The 18,149-nt window shown below is 40.7% G+C and overlaps 1 pseudogene; it reads right to left on the bottom strand.

Moving 5' to 3' along the window:
• Positions 1-11,603: 11,603 nt before the first annotated feature.
• LOC115284292 lies at positions 11,604-11,994 on the bottom strand (annotated as a pseudogene).
• Between the last annotated feature and the right edge of the window lie 6,155 nt (positions 11,995-18,149).

Below are 18,149 nucleotides of genomic sequence, written 5' to 3'. Positions count from 1 at the left end.
GATAACGCCTCTGTCAAATGTTCTTATCCATTCTCGGGGCTGCAGGTTTTTGAGATTTAAGTTTACCGTTTCCTTCCTCCACACCACCACCTCCTACAATTGTCAGGGATCACCATGACTCTATGTTAAATGGACTATACTTTTTCAGACACTAAACGACACTTCTCCTTTTCTCAGCTCGAGCTTGTACAAGCTGACAGTTTAATCCAGATACTGTGTAATCCTTTGAATTCAAAGCTTGGACACCGTTGGAAGAAAGAAATACATGTTTTCTATCATTGCAGTCAAAAGACAGAACTGCAAAAGAAAATGTTGAACTAGACGTATTTTTAGCCTTTTGCTGAATACTGTCAGGTTAGGAAAGGTATGGAAGTATTTTGATAACTGACTTAGATGTTTTCAAGGACTCAGAAGATAGGATTGAGAGACTGTACATTTAATAGGCATTGATTGACATAGTTTTACCAGCTAGCTAGCAGTGACAGTTTTCGTGAGCAGTGATTTCATTTTTACAGTATTTCAGACTCTGAATGCAAAGCTGCAAATAACATAGAACCAAAGAATCTTATGAAACAGTTGTTTCCTGAGAAGCAGGATGAGCTAGAGAATGTTACTGACAGATCTCAGTGAATTAAAGCAACAAAGTCCATGCCCCACTCACACTACAAATCCTCCATGGGTTGGCTCAGGGTTCTGCTCCGACATTGTCAACCCAGGTTATCAAAATGGCCACCACATGAAATGTTGCCAGATGCTGTAGCAAAGGGGAAAAGTGAGTGTCAGGCTCTCGAAGCTTCCATTCTGCCCAGCAGTGAAGTGTGTCACTTTTGCTCCACAGCACAGGCCAGAACAAGTCACGTGGTCACACATGACTTCTAACTGGCGGAGATTATCCTATGCTTGGAAGATACCCATGATCTTGTGAAGAGTCCTAAAGCTTCCTTACCACATGGCCCTTCAAACCTGAATGCAATCCTGTTTTTGCAATGGCTACTTTATATACTCATGCACATTCTCTGAAATCATATACTCACAAAGTTACATTATGTCTGTAGGATTACTCTCAGTATTAGAATTCTTTACCTATGAGCAGGGTCGTAAATTTGAGGATACAGGCTGACACAGGATTGGAGTATTTATTTCTTTAGGTTGAACACTGCAGGTTCTTACTAGGATTTGTGCCTGTGGTATTTTCTGAATTAAGAACGTATTAGAGAATATTTTTGTTTAGTACAAATGGTACTTAATGTAGACGGGAATGAGGAAGACCTAGGTTTCAAATATCCTATGAATACTTTTTATTTTTATTTTTTTGTGTTTATATTTTATTTTGAGTGACAGACAGACACACACACACACACACACACACACACACACACACACACACAGAGTGAGCGGGGAAGAGGCAGAGGGAGAGGGAGACACAGAATCTGAAACAAGCTCCAGGCTCTGAGCTGTCAGCACAGAGCCTGAAGCGCGGCTCGAACCAACAGGCTGTGAGATCATGACCTGAGCCGAAGTCAGACACTTAACCGACTGAACCACCCAAGTGCCCATCCTATGAATATTTTTAAAAGGTATTCCAGGAGATCTGGTCATGACCAAATATTTCAGGGTAGGGAGGTTGAGTGAAATAAAGGGTAAGGGGAGAGAATACTTGGAACATGTTTCTTGTCTTTATAAATCAGAGTGTGTGTGTGTAAAAGATGGTTTGATTCAGGGTGAATTTAGTTCAATTTTATTTCTATTGCTTTAGACTACAGCATTAAATATTTACCAAATTTTATATTTGTAAATCACATTACTAATATTAAAAAATAAACATTTTTAATAGTTTATTACCAAGTTGGTTTCCATATAACATCCAGTGCTCTTCCCCACAAGTGCCCCTCTCTATGACCATCACCCCCTTCCCCTTCCCCCCTCCCTCTTCAGCCCTCAGTTTGTTCTCAGGCACAGTACCATGCTCGGATATGGAAAGGAATGAATATCATTTTTTGTAAATTGAAGAATAATTGACATACAGGATTAATTTCAGATATACAACATAGTGATTTGATATTCCTATACATTACAAAATGGTCACCATGATAAGCCTAGTTACCATCTGTTACTATATAGAGTTATTACAATATTATTGACTATGTTCTCTATGCTGTGCATTATATCCCCATGACTTGTTTATTTTATTACTGGAAGATTGTATCTCTTGGTCTCCTTCACTTATTTCATCCATATGTCAACCCTCCTTCCTGCTGGGAGTCATCAGTTTGTTCTCTGTTTCTAAGAGGGTATTTCTGCTTTGTTTTTTTTTGTTTTGTTTTTTTTAGATTCCACATATAAGTGAAATCATATGGTATTTCTCTTTGTCTATTTCACTTAGCATAATATCTTGTAGGTCTATCTATCCATGTTGTCACAAATGGCAAGATCTCATTCTTTTTAATGGCTGAGTAATGTTCCATAGTGTGTGTATGTGTGTATGCACGTGTGTATACAGGCACACGTGTGTCTACACTGCTTCTTTCTTCATTCATCTATTGATGGACACTTAGGTTGCTTCCATATCTTAGCATCTTTCATAAACCACTTTCACACTGTTAAAAGAAGAAAGGTAGACTAAAAAATATGCTGAGTACAGCTTTTTTGGGACACCTGGGTGACTCAGTTGGTTGAGTGTCTGACTCTTGATTTTGGTTCTGGTCATGATTTTGTGGTTTGTGGGTTTGAGTCCCACATCGGGCTCTGCGCTGGCAGAATGGAGTCTACTTGGTATTCATTCTCTCTCTCTCGCTTGCTCTCTTACACTTTCTCTCCCTCACCCCCAACTCACGCATGCCTGCTCATGCTATTGCAATCAATCAATCAGTCAGTCAACCAAATACTTTAAAAAACTGTATGGCCTTTTAAATCCTCATAATTTAAAGCCTAATTCTCAAGATGTGTTTTTGAAGAATCTCAAACATTACTACTGGGGGCACTTAGGGAATCATTTCCTTTGGGGCATTCCTACAGGCTAGATAAGGTTGCACAGAGCCAGAGATCAGTTTTCCAGTATTTTCAAGTATTTTTTTCTTCAGAAAATATATGGTAACTTCTTTCCAAGTCACCCTTAACAGTTAAAATTCTCACTTCTGGGTTTCTCACTCACCTTGGATTGGAAAATGAAAATGACTTAAATTGAACAAAAATATACATCTACAATATAGGAGCATTTTTGAAACTAGAAAGAATTTGAGTGTATTTTTGTCCTTTGGGAGTAATTTTTTTTGAAATTACAGTAATAGAAAATGCCACTACCAGCCAGTTTGCAAATTTTTCATATCCATTAAGAAGAAGTTACGAAAGTCACTAAAAGCAGGAAAATGATTGATGCTCAATGTGGCATACATTATTTTTTACATCCAGGTTTAAACTTCTTCCATTTCAGGTCCTTGTTTCTAGGTAGTAGGTTGAATCAGGTTCAGACCACTTATTGATGGGGCTAAGTGATAGGATGCTTGCTTTTTCTGTATCTGAAACTCCTTGGCCTGCTGTGATCCTAAGCTGATCTTGGTCCTGTGTGTCCCTGGATGTCTTGCCCAGTTTCTCTCATGGTCATTTTGAGAGATTATTGGGTTTGCCTCTGAAGATATAAATTACCAAATTGTGTACATATCTATTCTTTTCTAAATTGAGAGAAAGAGAGAGAGCATGCAAGTGGGGGAAAAGGGCCAACGGAGAGAGAATCCACACTCTGAGCATGGAGCCCAATGTGAGACACTGTCCCACAACTGTGAAATCATAACGTGAACTGAAATCAAGAGTCAGATGGACACGCAGGCACCCCTGCTCCCACCTGTTTTGCAACACGATGCAATCATCTCAACTTCAATCATCTCAAAATAAGCTTGTTTTTTTTATGTAAAAAATCATTCCAACAGAATGAGTATTTGACCCCATTTTAAAAGTGAGAAAACGGAGATTCAATGTTAATAACCTTCCAAGAAGAGTTAATATTTGTACCACAGTCTTTCTTCTTTCAAAACTTGTGGTTTCTACCACATTGTGATGCCTCCCTAAAGACAAAGAAGATCATTGTTCCCAGAGCTCTAACCACTTTATGAGAACTTTCTCATTAATCCTAACATAGCAAGAATTCTAACCATTTAGCAGCTAGAAAAAGTAAGACTCAGAGATGGTATTATTATTATCATGTTAGCAAGAAAAGTCATTGTAATATGCAAAAAAAAAAAAGCGCAGATAAACCGCCTTTAGAAAGTATGCTTTCAAAACGTTAGGAATTGATAATACTATGATTTGGAACCAGTATTCACTAAAACTCATTAGTTTTTGTGGTCTAAACACCTATCTGATAATCCTCTCAAAAGATTTTTATTTGTTTCTTTGGTATGACTAAGCACACTTGTTTTCTAATAGCCCAGAATTGCACTGAAGAACGTAATTAATGGAATGAAGAAAATGCACTCAATAAATCAAAATTTATCGATACTATTTCATCTAGAATGGTGGCATTGAATATAACCTTGATTATCTTTTTTTTTAAATTTTAGTTGAACAGTAAAAAACACAAGACGTGCTTGTTATTCAACTTTTAAACATTTTGGTGAAATACAGCCATTCAGATAATTGAAAACACAGCTCTTCATTACGCTGAGATGACTTTTTCTGGTTTAACTCCTTTTCCTCTTATGCTATAGAGTTAATAGAACTGAACTGTTAAATGATTCTGCTTAAAGCGTTCACGCTGACCAACCATCCCACCTAAATAACGCGGCAGGTTAGACCCCCTGCTCATAAGCCCTCCTACACTTACACTTTCCCATGTAGGTCAGTCACATTCTGACTCACTGGCCGAAACAGCCTGTGAGGAGTTTACCCAAGGCTGAGAGCCGTTGGTACCTCTGATTTTACCTTTGGCCACAAGTTTTGTTTCAGAGGGAGAACTATCAGCAAGTCATGACGTACAGCTTACACACAAGGCAGCTGTGGAAGTGTGAGTGGGTTATTTTGCATCCGGTGTTTTTGTGTCTTTTCCTTCTTACAGGATGATAATGATGGTAAGTGCTTCCGGTAGCACTCAGGTATATTCTGCATATGTGCCTACTTTGTTGGGAATAAGTCTGGGGACGGGATAGTACCCCCAGGTGTCATGAAGACAGAAGCTGGAGGCGACACTGGAATGTAGGGCGATAGTGGACAATGTGCACTATAAGCATAGAATTAATAGGGCTACAATTAGTAGAAATTATTTACAGTAGCTTAAAGAAATAGCAGTTAGTTTTTCTCAGAAAATAAGCAGCAGGAGATAGGCAGGTCTTGGCATTGTTTAGTATTGCATCCACACAGGTATAATTTAGCAGAAGTAAGAAGTTGATCATTTCTTTAGTGAACCTACATCCCATTCAGAGTTCAGTCTTAGTTCATGAGCATCTCACATCATGTTTCCTCTTTCCCACATGACCAGTCTCATCCTTTTACTGACATATGCTGACAACTTCCACGTGCACACACTAGTACTTGAGCCGTATCAAAGTACTTGAAGTTTGCCACATTTTTTCAGATTGCTGTTCCATTCATTCACGTTCATCCTACTTGTGACACAGTCTCTCTCCCCATCCTTGATGAGCTTTCTCTTCTTTGAGCTTAGCCGTCATCTCTTCTGGAGAAAAGGCTTACTTGGCCTCCTCACAGTCATTGTAAACCCACATTTACCTCAAGTCTAGCCTTTATTACGGTGTACTATAACTGATTTCTTACATGTCGGTTTCCTCCATTAAACTGAACAAATCGAGGACACAGACTTTGCCTTGTTTGTCTTTGTATTTCAAGTGCCTACTGTAACGTTAGCATATAGTAGGATAACAAGAAATGTTGGATGAGTAAACAATCACTTTATGTTGGATGAGTAAATTATCACTTTTTGAGCCTGAGCTGGATTTTCCATGCCAAGGAGTAGGACCACCTTGCTCATAACACTTAGTGTCTTTTGTGTAGTGCAGCTTCATTAGACCATTCCCAACCCCCTCTCTATAAACCGAAGTCAGGGTCTGCACGTTGCTTCTAAAGCTGTAGCAACAGGAGGCAGCCCGGCTGCTGTGGCGTCTGGAAGATATACTGCTTGTCCACAAGGAAGAATATTTTTTCTTCGTGCCTAGAAGGCATGGCTTGTTTCCACCCTAATACGTAAAAGGGAAAAACTCATCTCAGGTATATAAAGCACCTCAGGTATATAAAGTGTAGTGATTTACGATTTTTAATGTTTATTTATTATTTTGAAAGCAATAGAGAGCGAGCAGAGGAGGGGCTGAGCGAGGGAGGGAGAAAGAATCCCAAGCAGGCTCCAAGCAGTCAGCACAGAGCCTGACACGGGGCTCAAACCCACAGACTGTGAGATCATGACCTGAGCCAAAGTCAGACGCTTAAACTAAGACTGGGCCACCCAAGTGCCCCTAAAGTGTTATGGTTTTAGAAAGTCCTTGCTAAGAAGTTAACAGGTAAATTTTTAAAAAATAGGGTGTGTCCTCGATTGGATCCAGGAATAGAAAGAGAACTTTAAATGGAAAAAAAAAACCCCACACTGAAACGTGCATTAAAGTCTAGAGTCAGTGTTGGTGTCGTAGTTTTGACAAATGTTCTTCATAGTGTAAGATGGTAACAATAGGGGAGACCGGATAGAGAGTATGTGGGAAGTCTGGATTATTGTTGCAGTGTTTTCTGTGAATGTAAAAGTATTCCCGTAAAAGATACACGTGAAAAGCTAGGGAGGGTTGCATGGTCACATGAATGTACTTAATGCAACTGAACTCTACACTTAAAAATGGTTAAGATGGTAAATTTTATGCTACGTGTTTTTCACCACAATAACAAAATATAGGGAAAGGACCAGGTATGCTAGGGGAGAGGGGTTAATAAGGGCATGTAGATACCACTTTTTTAACATCCTTTTCACTTCGATGGCAGTCCTGCCCTGTGCTAGAAATAAGGAGGCGTTTCGAGTGCCATTGGTCATGATGAGTCCACCAAGGTTGATGAGTCCACCAAGGTCACATCATATCTGGACCCCGAGAGGTCTTGGGGTGTGATTTGTTAATGACTAATTAAGATGCATCCCACGATCAGCCAAGTTTGAGAACCACCTCTCTAAGGCATTCATAGCCACTGACTTTTTTCAGAGACAGTTTCTCTTATCTTGAAGATAAAAGCCGGCAGTGTAGGATCTTGTTTAATGGGGACCATGAGAACTAGGAAGAGTCTTGCAGCCCAAGGCCAAAGCCTTGAATACTGCAGTGAAGCTAGTGGAGCAGGGTAGACACAGAAATGTCACAGAAGTGGATCCGATATGCCCCCACCTGAAGCTCCAACGCAAGAAGGGTAATTTCTCCTGAAAATTCTTCATTGTGCATTACAGGCTGAACTCGGCTCCGCAGTATCAATGGGAATTATTTGGCCACTTCTTGTCTTCTCTCTCCATAGATGTTATTGACTGCGGAGACCTCTGGTCACCAGGGGATTTTCACATGGAGTAAATAGGCAATTAGAGGCTGGCAGGGTGAATGGATTAAGGCAGTGTGCTCCGAAGTTCAGAACCTCAGCAAGCAAACACTTAAAAGAAACAAACAGCCACGCTCCGTATTTCAGCGAGGAGGTGGAAGCGATTAGAAGAGGTTTCCCAGCCCTCCAGTACTGCCTCTCCCCGCCAGCCGGACTGTTCCGCCCACTTCTTGGAGCAGACCCTGAGCTCCCTCACTTTCTAACATGAGGCCGTTGCTCGCTCAATCCTGGCCACGCCCCCTGACATCACACCTTTTCCTAGCAGATATTTCACTCCCAAAGACAACTATGCTATTACTTCTCCCATCCAAAAAATTAAAAAGAGAAAAAAATCTAACAAAACAAAATCACCCAAACCCCGAAAACTAGCTGTCTTGACCTCCTAATCACTCTTCCTCCTTAGAACACACTTTTAAAGATAGATGCCGGGGCGCCTGGGTGGCTCAGTTGGTTGGGCGTCTGGCTTTGGCTCAGGTCATGATCTCACAGTTCGTGGGTTCGAGCCCCACATCGGGCTCTGTGCTGACAGCTCAGAGCCTGGAGCGTGCTTCAGATTCTGTATCTCCCTCTCTCTCTCTGACCCTCCCCTGCTCACGCTGTCTATGTCTCTCAAAAATAAATAAATGTAATATATATATTAAAATATATAAAGATAGTTGTCTATACAGCACATCTTGAATTCCCCTCCCGACCTTTCCCCTTGAAACCAGCCCGCTGCTTCTGCTTCTCCAGGAAAAGTGCTCTTGGTCAAGGTCACCGCTGACTTCTGCATTGCTTAGTCCAATGGCCAGTCCTCATTTCTCTGCTCACTGGGCTTAGCAGCATTTGACATAGCTGATTCCGCCTTCCTCTCAGAAACGTTTTCTTCACTTGTCTTCCAGGGCCTTGCTTTCCCAATGCCTCACTGGCTGTTCCTTCTCTTTCTCCTGATTCCTTCTTACCCTCCCGTCTTCTAAACTTTGCAAAGTATGAGGCTCGGTTTCAGACCTCTATTGTTATTTATACTCATTACCCTGGAGACTCTTTCCATATGTTAATTTTAAATTTTTTATCTATGTGCGAGTGTATCCCAGATTTATATTGTCAGCCTGGAGCTCTCCCCCGAACTCCAACTGCCTATGTGACATCTTCACTTAGAAACCTATTATGTACAACTGAAGTGCTAATCTTCTCCCCCAAGCAAGCTCCTCTTGCAGTTTTCTCCATCTCTGTTCATTTCTAGTTTCTCAGGCCAAAAGCCTATAATGATTTTTGAATACTCTCTTTTTCTCACACCCGTAGACCATCTTTCACCAGTCTTTCTGAGTAGTCTTACCCTTTCCGATCATTGGTGCAGAGTAAAGGTTTAGAAAAATGTACATTTCAGTACAGTATTTTGTTGTTTAAAATAATGTCAGAAAAAAAATGTGAGCGTGCCATTCAGTGGTCTGCGTGACCTACCCCCCTTCTTACCTCTTAATTCCCTTTTCCCTAAAACTCCTATGCTCCAGCCCTACTACCACACTTGCAATTACATTAAACCACCAGCTGCTTTTGGACATTAAATATCCCTGAAATATCCTTCTGCCTACCCCAGATGGCTTATTTCTTGAGTCCTCAAATGTGTAATTGGAATAGACTTAGCTGTTCACAGGCAGAACCCTCACATTTGTTCCTCGGCCTGGGAGGTGGAATGTCAGATCGAGGGCCTTACTTGATGCTAAAGGAGGAACAGTGGTGGACACAGAATCATGAGGTCTCCTGGGTCTGTCACATACCACGTGACCGGTGTGCTGCAGCCTGTGAGCAAGTAAAGAGACACAGCTGAGCTACCAGCTCAGTGATGATCGTCTTCAAGGGCGCAGAATGCGCTCTAAATTAAGCACCAGTGTCGTAGTCCGTTCCACAGACTAGGTAGCTTATAAACAACAGGATTTCATTTCTCACAGTTCCGGGTGCTAGGAAGGCCAATGTGAAGGCACCCGCGTGGTCGCATTCTGGCGAGAGCTCTCATCTAGGTACTTTAATCCCATTCACGGCGGCCCCAGCATCATGAGCTGAGCACCCCCCAAAGGCCCTTCACCTGATACCATCATCTTTGGGCATAAAGATACCAACATCTGAATTTTTGGAGGGGTGGATACAAACATGCGGATCACAGCAGCCGGTACATCATGGCGTGCTCCCGGTAGGTAGGATGCATGAGTCCAGGAAATGAGGTGTGTATGTGGGAGTGGCCTCGCTCACCATCACTCCCAGTGACCCACTTTCAGGATTTGTCCTACCTGCCCCCAGAACTCTGGATCCTGCAGGTTCAGGAGTCCTGGTTCCCAGAGGTGGATGCTTCCAGCAGGGCACATGGCAAGGCTCTCATCAAACCTTAACGCCCAGCAGACAGGGAAAGGAGTCATCAAGGGGCAGGAATCACTGGCCCTGACCATCAGGAGATGACGGCCGAGAGGCGTTTGGCACGCAGGTGATCCACCTGCATTTCTCTGGTTACTTACTTGCCCAGTTTTGACAATAAATGAGCAGTTGCAGCAGCCCTGGCCCAAGAGGAGCCTTAGAACTGGGGTCTCAGGCTGATCACGGACGGTGGTCTGGGTCACGCCACCAGGCAATCCACCGACTTGGAGAGCTGATAGTTGAGGGCAAGGTTCATCTAGAATGGATAGTATGAGAACGGGATGGATGAGAATTAGATGGGGCCTGGAGACCAGCTTCCAGGGACTTGTCTCTTAGATGCTTCGTTCAGGAAAAGCCCACCAAATTCCCAAGGGACCTGCCTTCAGAAGTAACACAGAAGCACATAGATCTGATTGAAACAAAGGGTGGATGGTAATGGATGCTGGTCTGCCTTTGTCCCGCCTGAGCGTATAGGTGGCGGGCAGTTCTCAGCTGAGTTCCTCTTCAGGAGTTCAGCATTTATCTTCTCTGAGTGGCTGGAGGGGAGAGGGACGCTGTATCCAACGACTGGCTGAGGCAGGGATATATAAACCCAGACTTGTTACTTCAGTTTGAGAAAGCTTTGAAGGGGTATGCCAACCTCAGTGCTCCCATGAGATGAGTTAAGGCTTTTGTGCTCACTGTGTCACAGACCAACTCTTTCCTCCTACTGATCCTGCTTCATCTACTCCCTGGTAGGCGGGGCTTCTGAGAGCAGTCCCAACAAATTTGTTTCCGGATCTGCCTCCCATGGACCCTAACCCATGTCAGGTGCTCCTTCCATCCTCTCTTTCAGTTTAGGACTCTGCTCTATAGAACACTTGCACAATTTTATGTAGGTTTTCCATTTAGACTCTTTGTAAGCAGGGAGCATCCACTCATTTGATGTGTCATCAGTGCCTGACCGAATGTTTATCTACTGAAAAATGTGCCTCCGTCCCTCCCTTTCTCGTGCCCTCTTAAAATAAATATTTAAAAATTTTAATAAAGAAGAAACATGTGCTCCCATGACCCCTTCAGAGGGTTTTGCCCTGGGATGTTGAATGTTAGTCCAGAGAAGAAAAGCATGCCAGTGAACAGGATGTTCAATGGGAGTTAGTAGGAGTGGTAGCATAATTTGTGTATAAGAGTTTTGGAATTTGCTCCAGTTGAAGACTTCTTAAACAAAATTGTTCTAGCTGATTCTAAACCAGTGTAAGTAACATGGAAAGCTTGGGCACCATAAAGTTATGAATAGAATTTCCCCAAATTCCTGTGTTACCTAGGAAATTTTCAGTTTTCTTCTAAAGATTCTTACTTTGGCTACTCAGCCACATGGACCGATCTGGGAATTTTGTGATGGGGGAAAAAGTAATTACTACTACTGTTGATTTCTTAAGGTTATTGAGAAATTTTTATAATTCCTATGATGAAATTTATGGATATTTTAATGAAATCTTGCAAATAAATTCATTTTAACCTTTTTTTAATTTGATAAATCTTGATATGTATTTAAAAAGGAGTAATCCTCAACTCATTGGCAAAAGCCATACCTTTTTTTTTATACATAACATTTCATTCATTTATCATTCATTACATTTTTTTTCGCTTGAGGCTTTTTTTTTTTTCACACATGTATTACATTCCTAGAAGAAGAATCCCAGGGTTTTCCCTCCTGTGTGTTTTTGTCTTGCTTCTTCCTGGTCCGTGATATCGGCTGAGGTTGTCAGTACAACGAAACTGAACTGGTGGGACGGGAGCCAATTATTCTGCCATTTTACTAGATCTTTGAGTTGTACATCAGAGGGGGCCAAGTGCCCCACGCTTGTTTAGTGTGGCTGTAAGGTTTGCAGTGATTTTCGGAGCTGTGTGATCATCAATGATTTGAAATTCGCCACTGTAACCGTGGTCCATCATCACAGTTGGAAAGCGTTTGATGACGTTGTGGCACGGTCTAATAAGAACCTGATGTTTGCCTCTCCTTTCAGTGTCGCTAATGCTCTTGAGAGCATCTGCCGGGACACTCGAGTGTGGCATTATGGCGGCCGGAAAGATGGCGGCAAGAACATTCATTTTGTTTTTAACCATTCTAGACTTCCTGTGGATGCCTGCTCTTTTCAAATGTGCGATGTACTCATTTACTTTTCAAATAGTGAAACAATTGCCTGAGATTTTCTGATGGCTTATTTCTCTTTTATACAGACTATTTGCACAGTTAATATACTTAGGCATTTATAAATGAATCCAGATTCTCAGGTCTACTTTTAGTTTGTGATATTGTGCTGCCTGACGCTGTTTATATAGTTCCTTTAATGACACAGAACTTCTTTGTGGGAAGATCTTTGATGTGGGCAGTACCATTCTGTTGGCATCATATTTGATGCTGTAACAGCAACCCTGTAACCCAAAATACACATTGATGCCATGGGAACAGGGCCACACATTGATTTAATGCATCACTGTTATACTGATTGGCTTGGTATTGTGTAAACAAGGCATATTTCTAAGAATTTCAGCAAATGAAGAAAATTTAATAGATGTTTAGTTGCCATAGGAAACCATCAGACACAGTTTTAAAATATGAAAGCCCATTAATAGCTATTTCCAAAAGATCTGATTGGATCAAGGCCTCCTAGAATCTAGATTAGATCCTGACACTAAGAAGATACACTAAGACAACTCCCTTTACTTTCCTGGGGCTTGATAGTAATAAGTGTGACCATAGTTGAATGCCTTCTGTCATTTCATTTTCATTTTATACCCCAAACAGCTATTTGAGGGTAGGCAGTACTATACCCATTTTATGGATCAGGAAAACTGAGGTTCAGATACTTTAGGTAACTTGCTCTAGGTTGCAGAGAACCTGGATTTAGACCCAGGTCTGACTCTGAAGTCTGTGCTTTTATTCTACCACAATGTTTTACTTTCTCATTTTTCATCCAAAACAGAAGCAATACTACTTGTTCTGCCTGCTTTATAACTGTGTGTGTGTGTGTGTGTGTGTGTGTGTGTGTGTGTGAGAGAGAGAGAGAGAGAGAGAGAGAGAGGGAGGGGGGGAGGGAGATACACATACAGGCACAGAGAGAGAGAGAGAGAGAGAGAGAGAGAGAGTCTGGGAAATTGTCAAATCAGTGTTGTACATCTGAAACTAATGCAGTGTTGTTCAACTATACTTAATTTTAATAAAGGGAAAAAAGTGCCGTCCATTTTCTTTGGTCATAAATATCTTCACTAAGACATCAGGGGTTGTAGGTAGGTCTGACGTTTAGATGCCCTTTGAGGTTGGTATTGTCATGCTGCTTCATGGACAAGAAAATCAGTTGTGAGGAGAATAAGTGACTTGTGCCTAAACACATAACAAACAGCACAGCCAGGCTGCGGACCCAGGTCTGTGTGATTTCAAAGCCTCCTTTCTAATCAGTAGCTTAACCTGCAAGGTTTCTTGCCCTTTTGAGCAGGAGTGGGCACCAGTGGAAGGAAGAAGCTTATCATGTAATTGTTTGTTGAAGAATTTAGATGTAGAACTGAGCTTTACTTTTGTCCCCTTGACAGTCTCACGTCTTTCACTTATGCATTTTGTCTTAGGAAACAGCATGGCTGCCTTTTTTTTGTGTGCAACAAAATCAAGTTTAAAGATGGACCTTCTTCAGGCTGGGCAAAATAAGGGCCTCTGCTCAACATATCTGCATTAACCACCTGCCACCTAGCAGGTGCCACAATATTGGGATCACAGAGATAAGAAAATCATTGGATTATAAGGACATTCCTATAATAATGACATGTACTAAGTGCCATAAGAACACAGTGAACTGAGTGGTTACTTTGAATGTGTTTTATTTAAATTTAAGTCTAATACAGTTTATTGTCTGTCTTTAAATACTGGTACTGCCATATAATCCTGGCGCTTCGCATTTAATTAAAAACCTTCCTTCTTCAACATCCTTATTTTTATATGTGCATAGAAGTAAAAGAGTAGGAAAAAAAGTGAAAGAATAAGCAACTGTTTCCAGTATTTCAAAATCTTACTGACTATTAAACATGTCCTTATCCTGAGTCTGAACAAGCTAACCCAAATGCCAAATATCTTTGCTTTTTGTCTGGTTTACATAAAGTGAGCATCAGAGGAAGGACACCTGATTGGCTCTTGATGACATCATAGGAATTTCTGGGCAGGTAGTTGGTGCACCAGTCATGGAAAGGAGAGCCCCATGTGAGAATCGCTGTGCTCAAATTAAACATGCCCAGTCGGTGACTAATCTTGGACTTGAGCACAGATTGATGGCCACATTTAAATGATTGGTATCAGTGAGCAGTACATAAGTTTCTGCAGGCTTGCTTGACTTTATAGCTTATCACAAACATGACAGTGATTTATGTGATTTCATAATATTATTATAAAACCTTCATAATTATGGATTGTTGGTTAAAATCTGAATCAACAGTGAACCTGGAAAATAGTAATAATACAGATGGCACGAATTAATTATGACTTACTAAATACAGTTTAATAGGCAAAATAATTTCAATGTAAGGCCCAGGGAGGAAACAAACATAAAAGGTGGTTTGAAGGTTGGAAGGCAAGAGATTGCTTCAGTTGCTGTCCCCAATTCTCCTACTGTTTCTCCTACTTTTCTTACAAATTCTGGACTTCATTTAAGACTCATCTGAAGTTTTATATGTAGTGGTGGAAATTAATTAGTTCCTTTTCTTCTGATTCATTATCGTAGTGTACATTTCTGCGGGAAGATAGCATACCTTGAAGAGTAATTGATATATTCTTCTCCACAGAAACCGATGTGAGAGTTCAATGTCAATTTAAAATCAGAAATTTCTCATGCCACTCAGAAGTACTGTGGTCCCAATAATTCTGATTGCTTCCTGGGTATCCAATTCCCACATATATTTTTCAAGGGCCCTAGTTCTGCCAGAATTTTCTCATGGATCCGGTGTTAGGTGTTCTTATGTGTAATGTTTTTTTTTTTTAGCATTAACAGTTTGTCTGCATATATTACTTGGTTTCTCTGAAGGACTACCAAATAGGTGATCCTGTCATGGTTACTTGTGCAAACAGAGCTTGCGTGATCCTGACTTCTCACTGTTGCACTACTTAGGAAGTATGTACATGTGTCATATATGCTTCCTGCTTTATGTGGCACCATGGATCAGAGCTATGCAATAGTAGATGAAGTGGGCATTTGAAAATTACTTGCTGATTTGATTTAATTTGGATGGTTCACATAGGAAACGTTTTGTTGAGAAATTGAGGAAAAGCAACTTTTTCAGAGGAAATGTAGTTTGCTCATATCATTTTGCTATATATCCTTTTAAAAAACTTATTGTGTACTAAAACTTAAGAGCACTTTTGTTGAATAAAAATCAAAGCCCATCATGGCATTGCTATAAGAAAGTACTGAAAACATAGCACAATTTTTTGATGTAAAATAAACATAAGATTTACTATTTAAATATTTTAACATGTATGCATGATTTGGTAGCATTTAGAGCATTCATTTTTTTAAGTGAAGTATAACTAACATACAGTGTTATATAATTTTCAGGTGGACAATATAATAATTGAACAATTTTATACATTACTCACTGCTCATCAAGCTACATGTACTCTTGATCTCCTTCACCATTTCCCTCATCCGCAGCACCACGTCCCCTCTGGCAACCTCCTGTGTGTTCTCTATAGTTAAGAGTCTGTTTTTTTTTTTTTTTGTTTGTTTGTTTCTGTTTTCTTTGTTCATTTGTTTTGTTTCTTTAGTTCCATATATGAGTGAAATCATATGGTATTTCTCTTTCTTTGACTGACTTATTTCACTTAGCATTATACCCTCCAGGCCCATCCATGCTATTGCGCATGGCAAGATCTCATTCTTTTTTATGATTGAGTCACATTCCTGGAACATTCACATTGTCCATGTCTGTGGGTAGCCACTGTAGTCCAAGTGCCAATACAAAGGCAAGCACTGGGGCTAGTCCCTCAGGGAACCACCAGACCTACCAAAACCCACAACCCCAAAGTTTTGTATGACAGTGTTCTTACCGTCTACCTTGGCACTAACCAGCCAGTCTTGAGTAGCAAGAATGGCAAGGGAAATTTGGGAACCCCAAGGTTGGGGCAGAAGAAAAGGAGATTTTTAAGGATTTGAGTGGTATTTTAGAAGGTAAGTCCTATTTCCTTCATCATACTATACAAAGGGGATGCTACAGCAGAGAAGTTTAGGAACCCACCTCATACAGTCGTGGGAAACCCTGGAATTTATTATCTCTTTACTTTAGGTAAAGGGTAATTAAGGAAAGTCTTGATGTGTTTGTTCTGAGGATAAAGCTTTTTCCTTAAGAGAGATGTCATATCTTAGGTAATGCACCTGAGGATGGAATTGTTGTATTTTGTCTCTGGAAACTTTATGTCTCCTTTGAGTATTATGTATTGGTTATCTGTCAGTAATCTATAGAATGTTCAGGAACAAAGAAAGAAGTCATCTACATATTGAATGAGGATAGAGTTACAAGAGAAAATCAAATTATTTAGATTTGCATTTAAAGTCTGAAATATTGGTCGGGTCTCCTGTAAATCCTCAAGGCATAATGACCTAAGTATATTGTTGATTTTCCCACGTGAAGGCAAGTAGGTGTTGGGAATCAAGGTGGAGGGGTATACTGAAGAAGGCAGACCCCCAGGTTGACAACAGTGAAGTAAGTAGTGTCAGGGAATACAGAAGTGAGGATAGTATTAGGATTTGAGGTGAAACGGAACCTAGGTTTTACTATTTTATTTATGGCCTAGAGACCTTGAATTCATTCATCTTTTCCTGTTAGGCTTTTGTACAGGGAGTATAGGAGTGTATATAATACAGGGAATATTTAGGAGGGTAGGGTAGGCTCTTTTTCAAGGAGCCCTTAAATAATAGGTCTAAAACTTTCAATTGCTTCAGGTGTTAAAGGATATGTCGGTAGCTTAGGGAGGGGCATAGTGAGGTATATTTCAGGTTTTAAGGACTTGGTTTCTTAATAAATCCTATGTCCGTTATCTTGTAGTTCAAAGAAACTCAGGAATGTGGCTGAGCATGTTCTGAAGTTGAGGACTGCCAGGGCTTGGGGAAGTGTGTGTGTGTGTGTGTGTGTGTGTGTGTGTGTGTGTGTGTGTGTGTGTGTATGTGCACGTGTTCGCGCATGTGTGGGTGCATCTGCATGCCCACACACACATAGGAAACTGGACTGATATATCACAGCATATGGAGGCAAAGGTGAATGGGGGAGGTAATTTAGAGGTCAAGAGTTAGTCCTCTGGCAAACATATTATTGCATAACATTCCAAGAAAACACAAAAAAGCTGTGTTGGTCATCATGAGATCCAAGAGATGGGAAAAGGGATTTAGAAAGAAGAAAAGCATATGGTAGAGTATGTCATTCCACCAGTGAGATTATTTTGCCACTATGAAGGTTTAGAATGGGAAAATGTGAGACATTGATGGTGGAGTAGGTGACTTCAGTGTCTATGAAAGAGGTGGCACAGTGTCTGTTGACTCAGAATATTATTTCCTACAATATGTTTAAGGTTATCTGAGGACAGACAAGAGCAGATCCCAGGAGGGGAGTCATTAAGACTCTTCAGGTAGTTGGCTTATTCTTTTTGACAAATTTTAGCTTAATGTGCCTTTTCCTTGCAACATCTACAGATGTCTTAGTCTAGAGAAGGGTTTAGGGACATTTAGGGTGGCTAATAATTGTAAATATTTATGCCCCAAACATGAGGGAACCCAAATATATAAATCAATCACAAACATAAGCAAACTTATTGATAATAATACTCTAATTGTATGGGACTTTAATACTCTACTTACAGTAATTGACAGATCATGTAGGCAGAAAATCAAGAAGGGAACAATGGCTCTGAATAACACATTGGATGAGGTGGATTTAACAGACATATTCAGAACTTTTCATCCTAAAGCAGCAGAATACACATTATTCTTTTTTTTTAAACTTTTTTTTAATGTTTTATTTATTTTTGATACAGAGAGAGACAGAGCATGAGAGAGGGAGGGGCAGAGAGAGAAGGAGACACAGAATCTGAAGCAGGCTCCAGGCTCTGAGCTGGCTGTCAGCACAGAGCCTGACGCGGGGCTCGAACCCACGAACGTGAGATCTGACCTGAGCCGAAGCCGGAGGCTTAACCGACTGAG

This window comes from Suricata suricatta, chromosome X, assembly GCF_006229205.1.
Source record: "Suricata suricatta isolate VVHF042 chromosome X, meerkat_22Aug2017_6uvM2_HiC, whole genome shotgun sequence".
Taxonomy (NCBI): domain Eukaryota; kingdom Metazoa; phylum Chordata; class Mammalia; order Carnivora; family Herpestidae; genus Suricata; species Suricata suricatta.
This window is presented reverse-complemented; position numbering and strand designations above follow the sequence as displayed.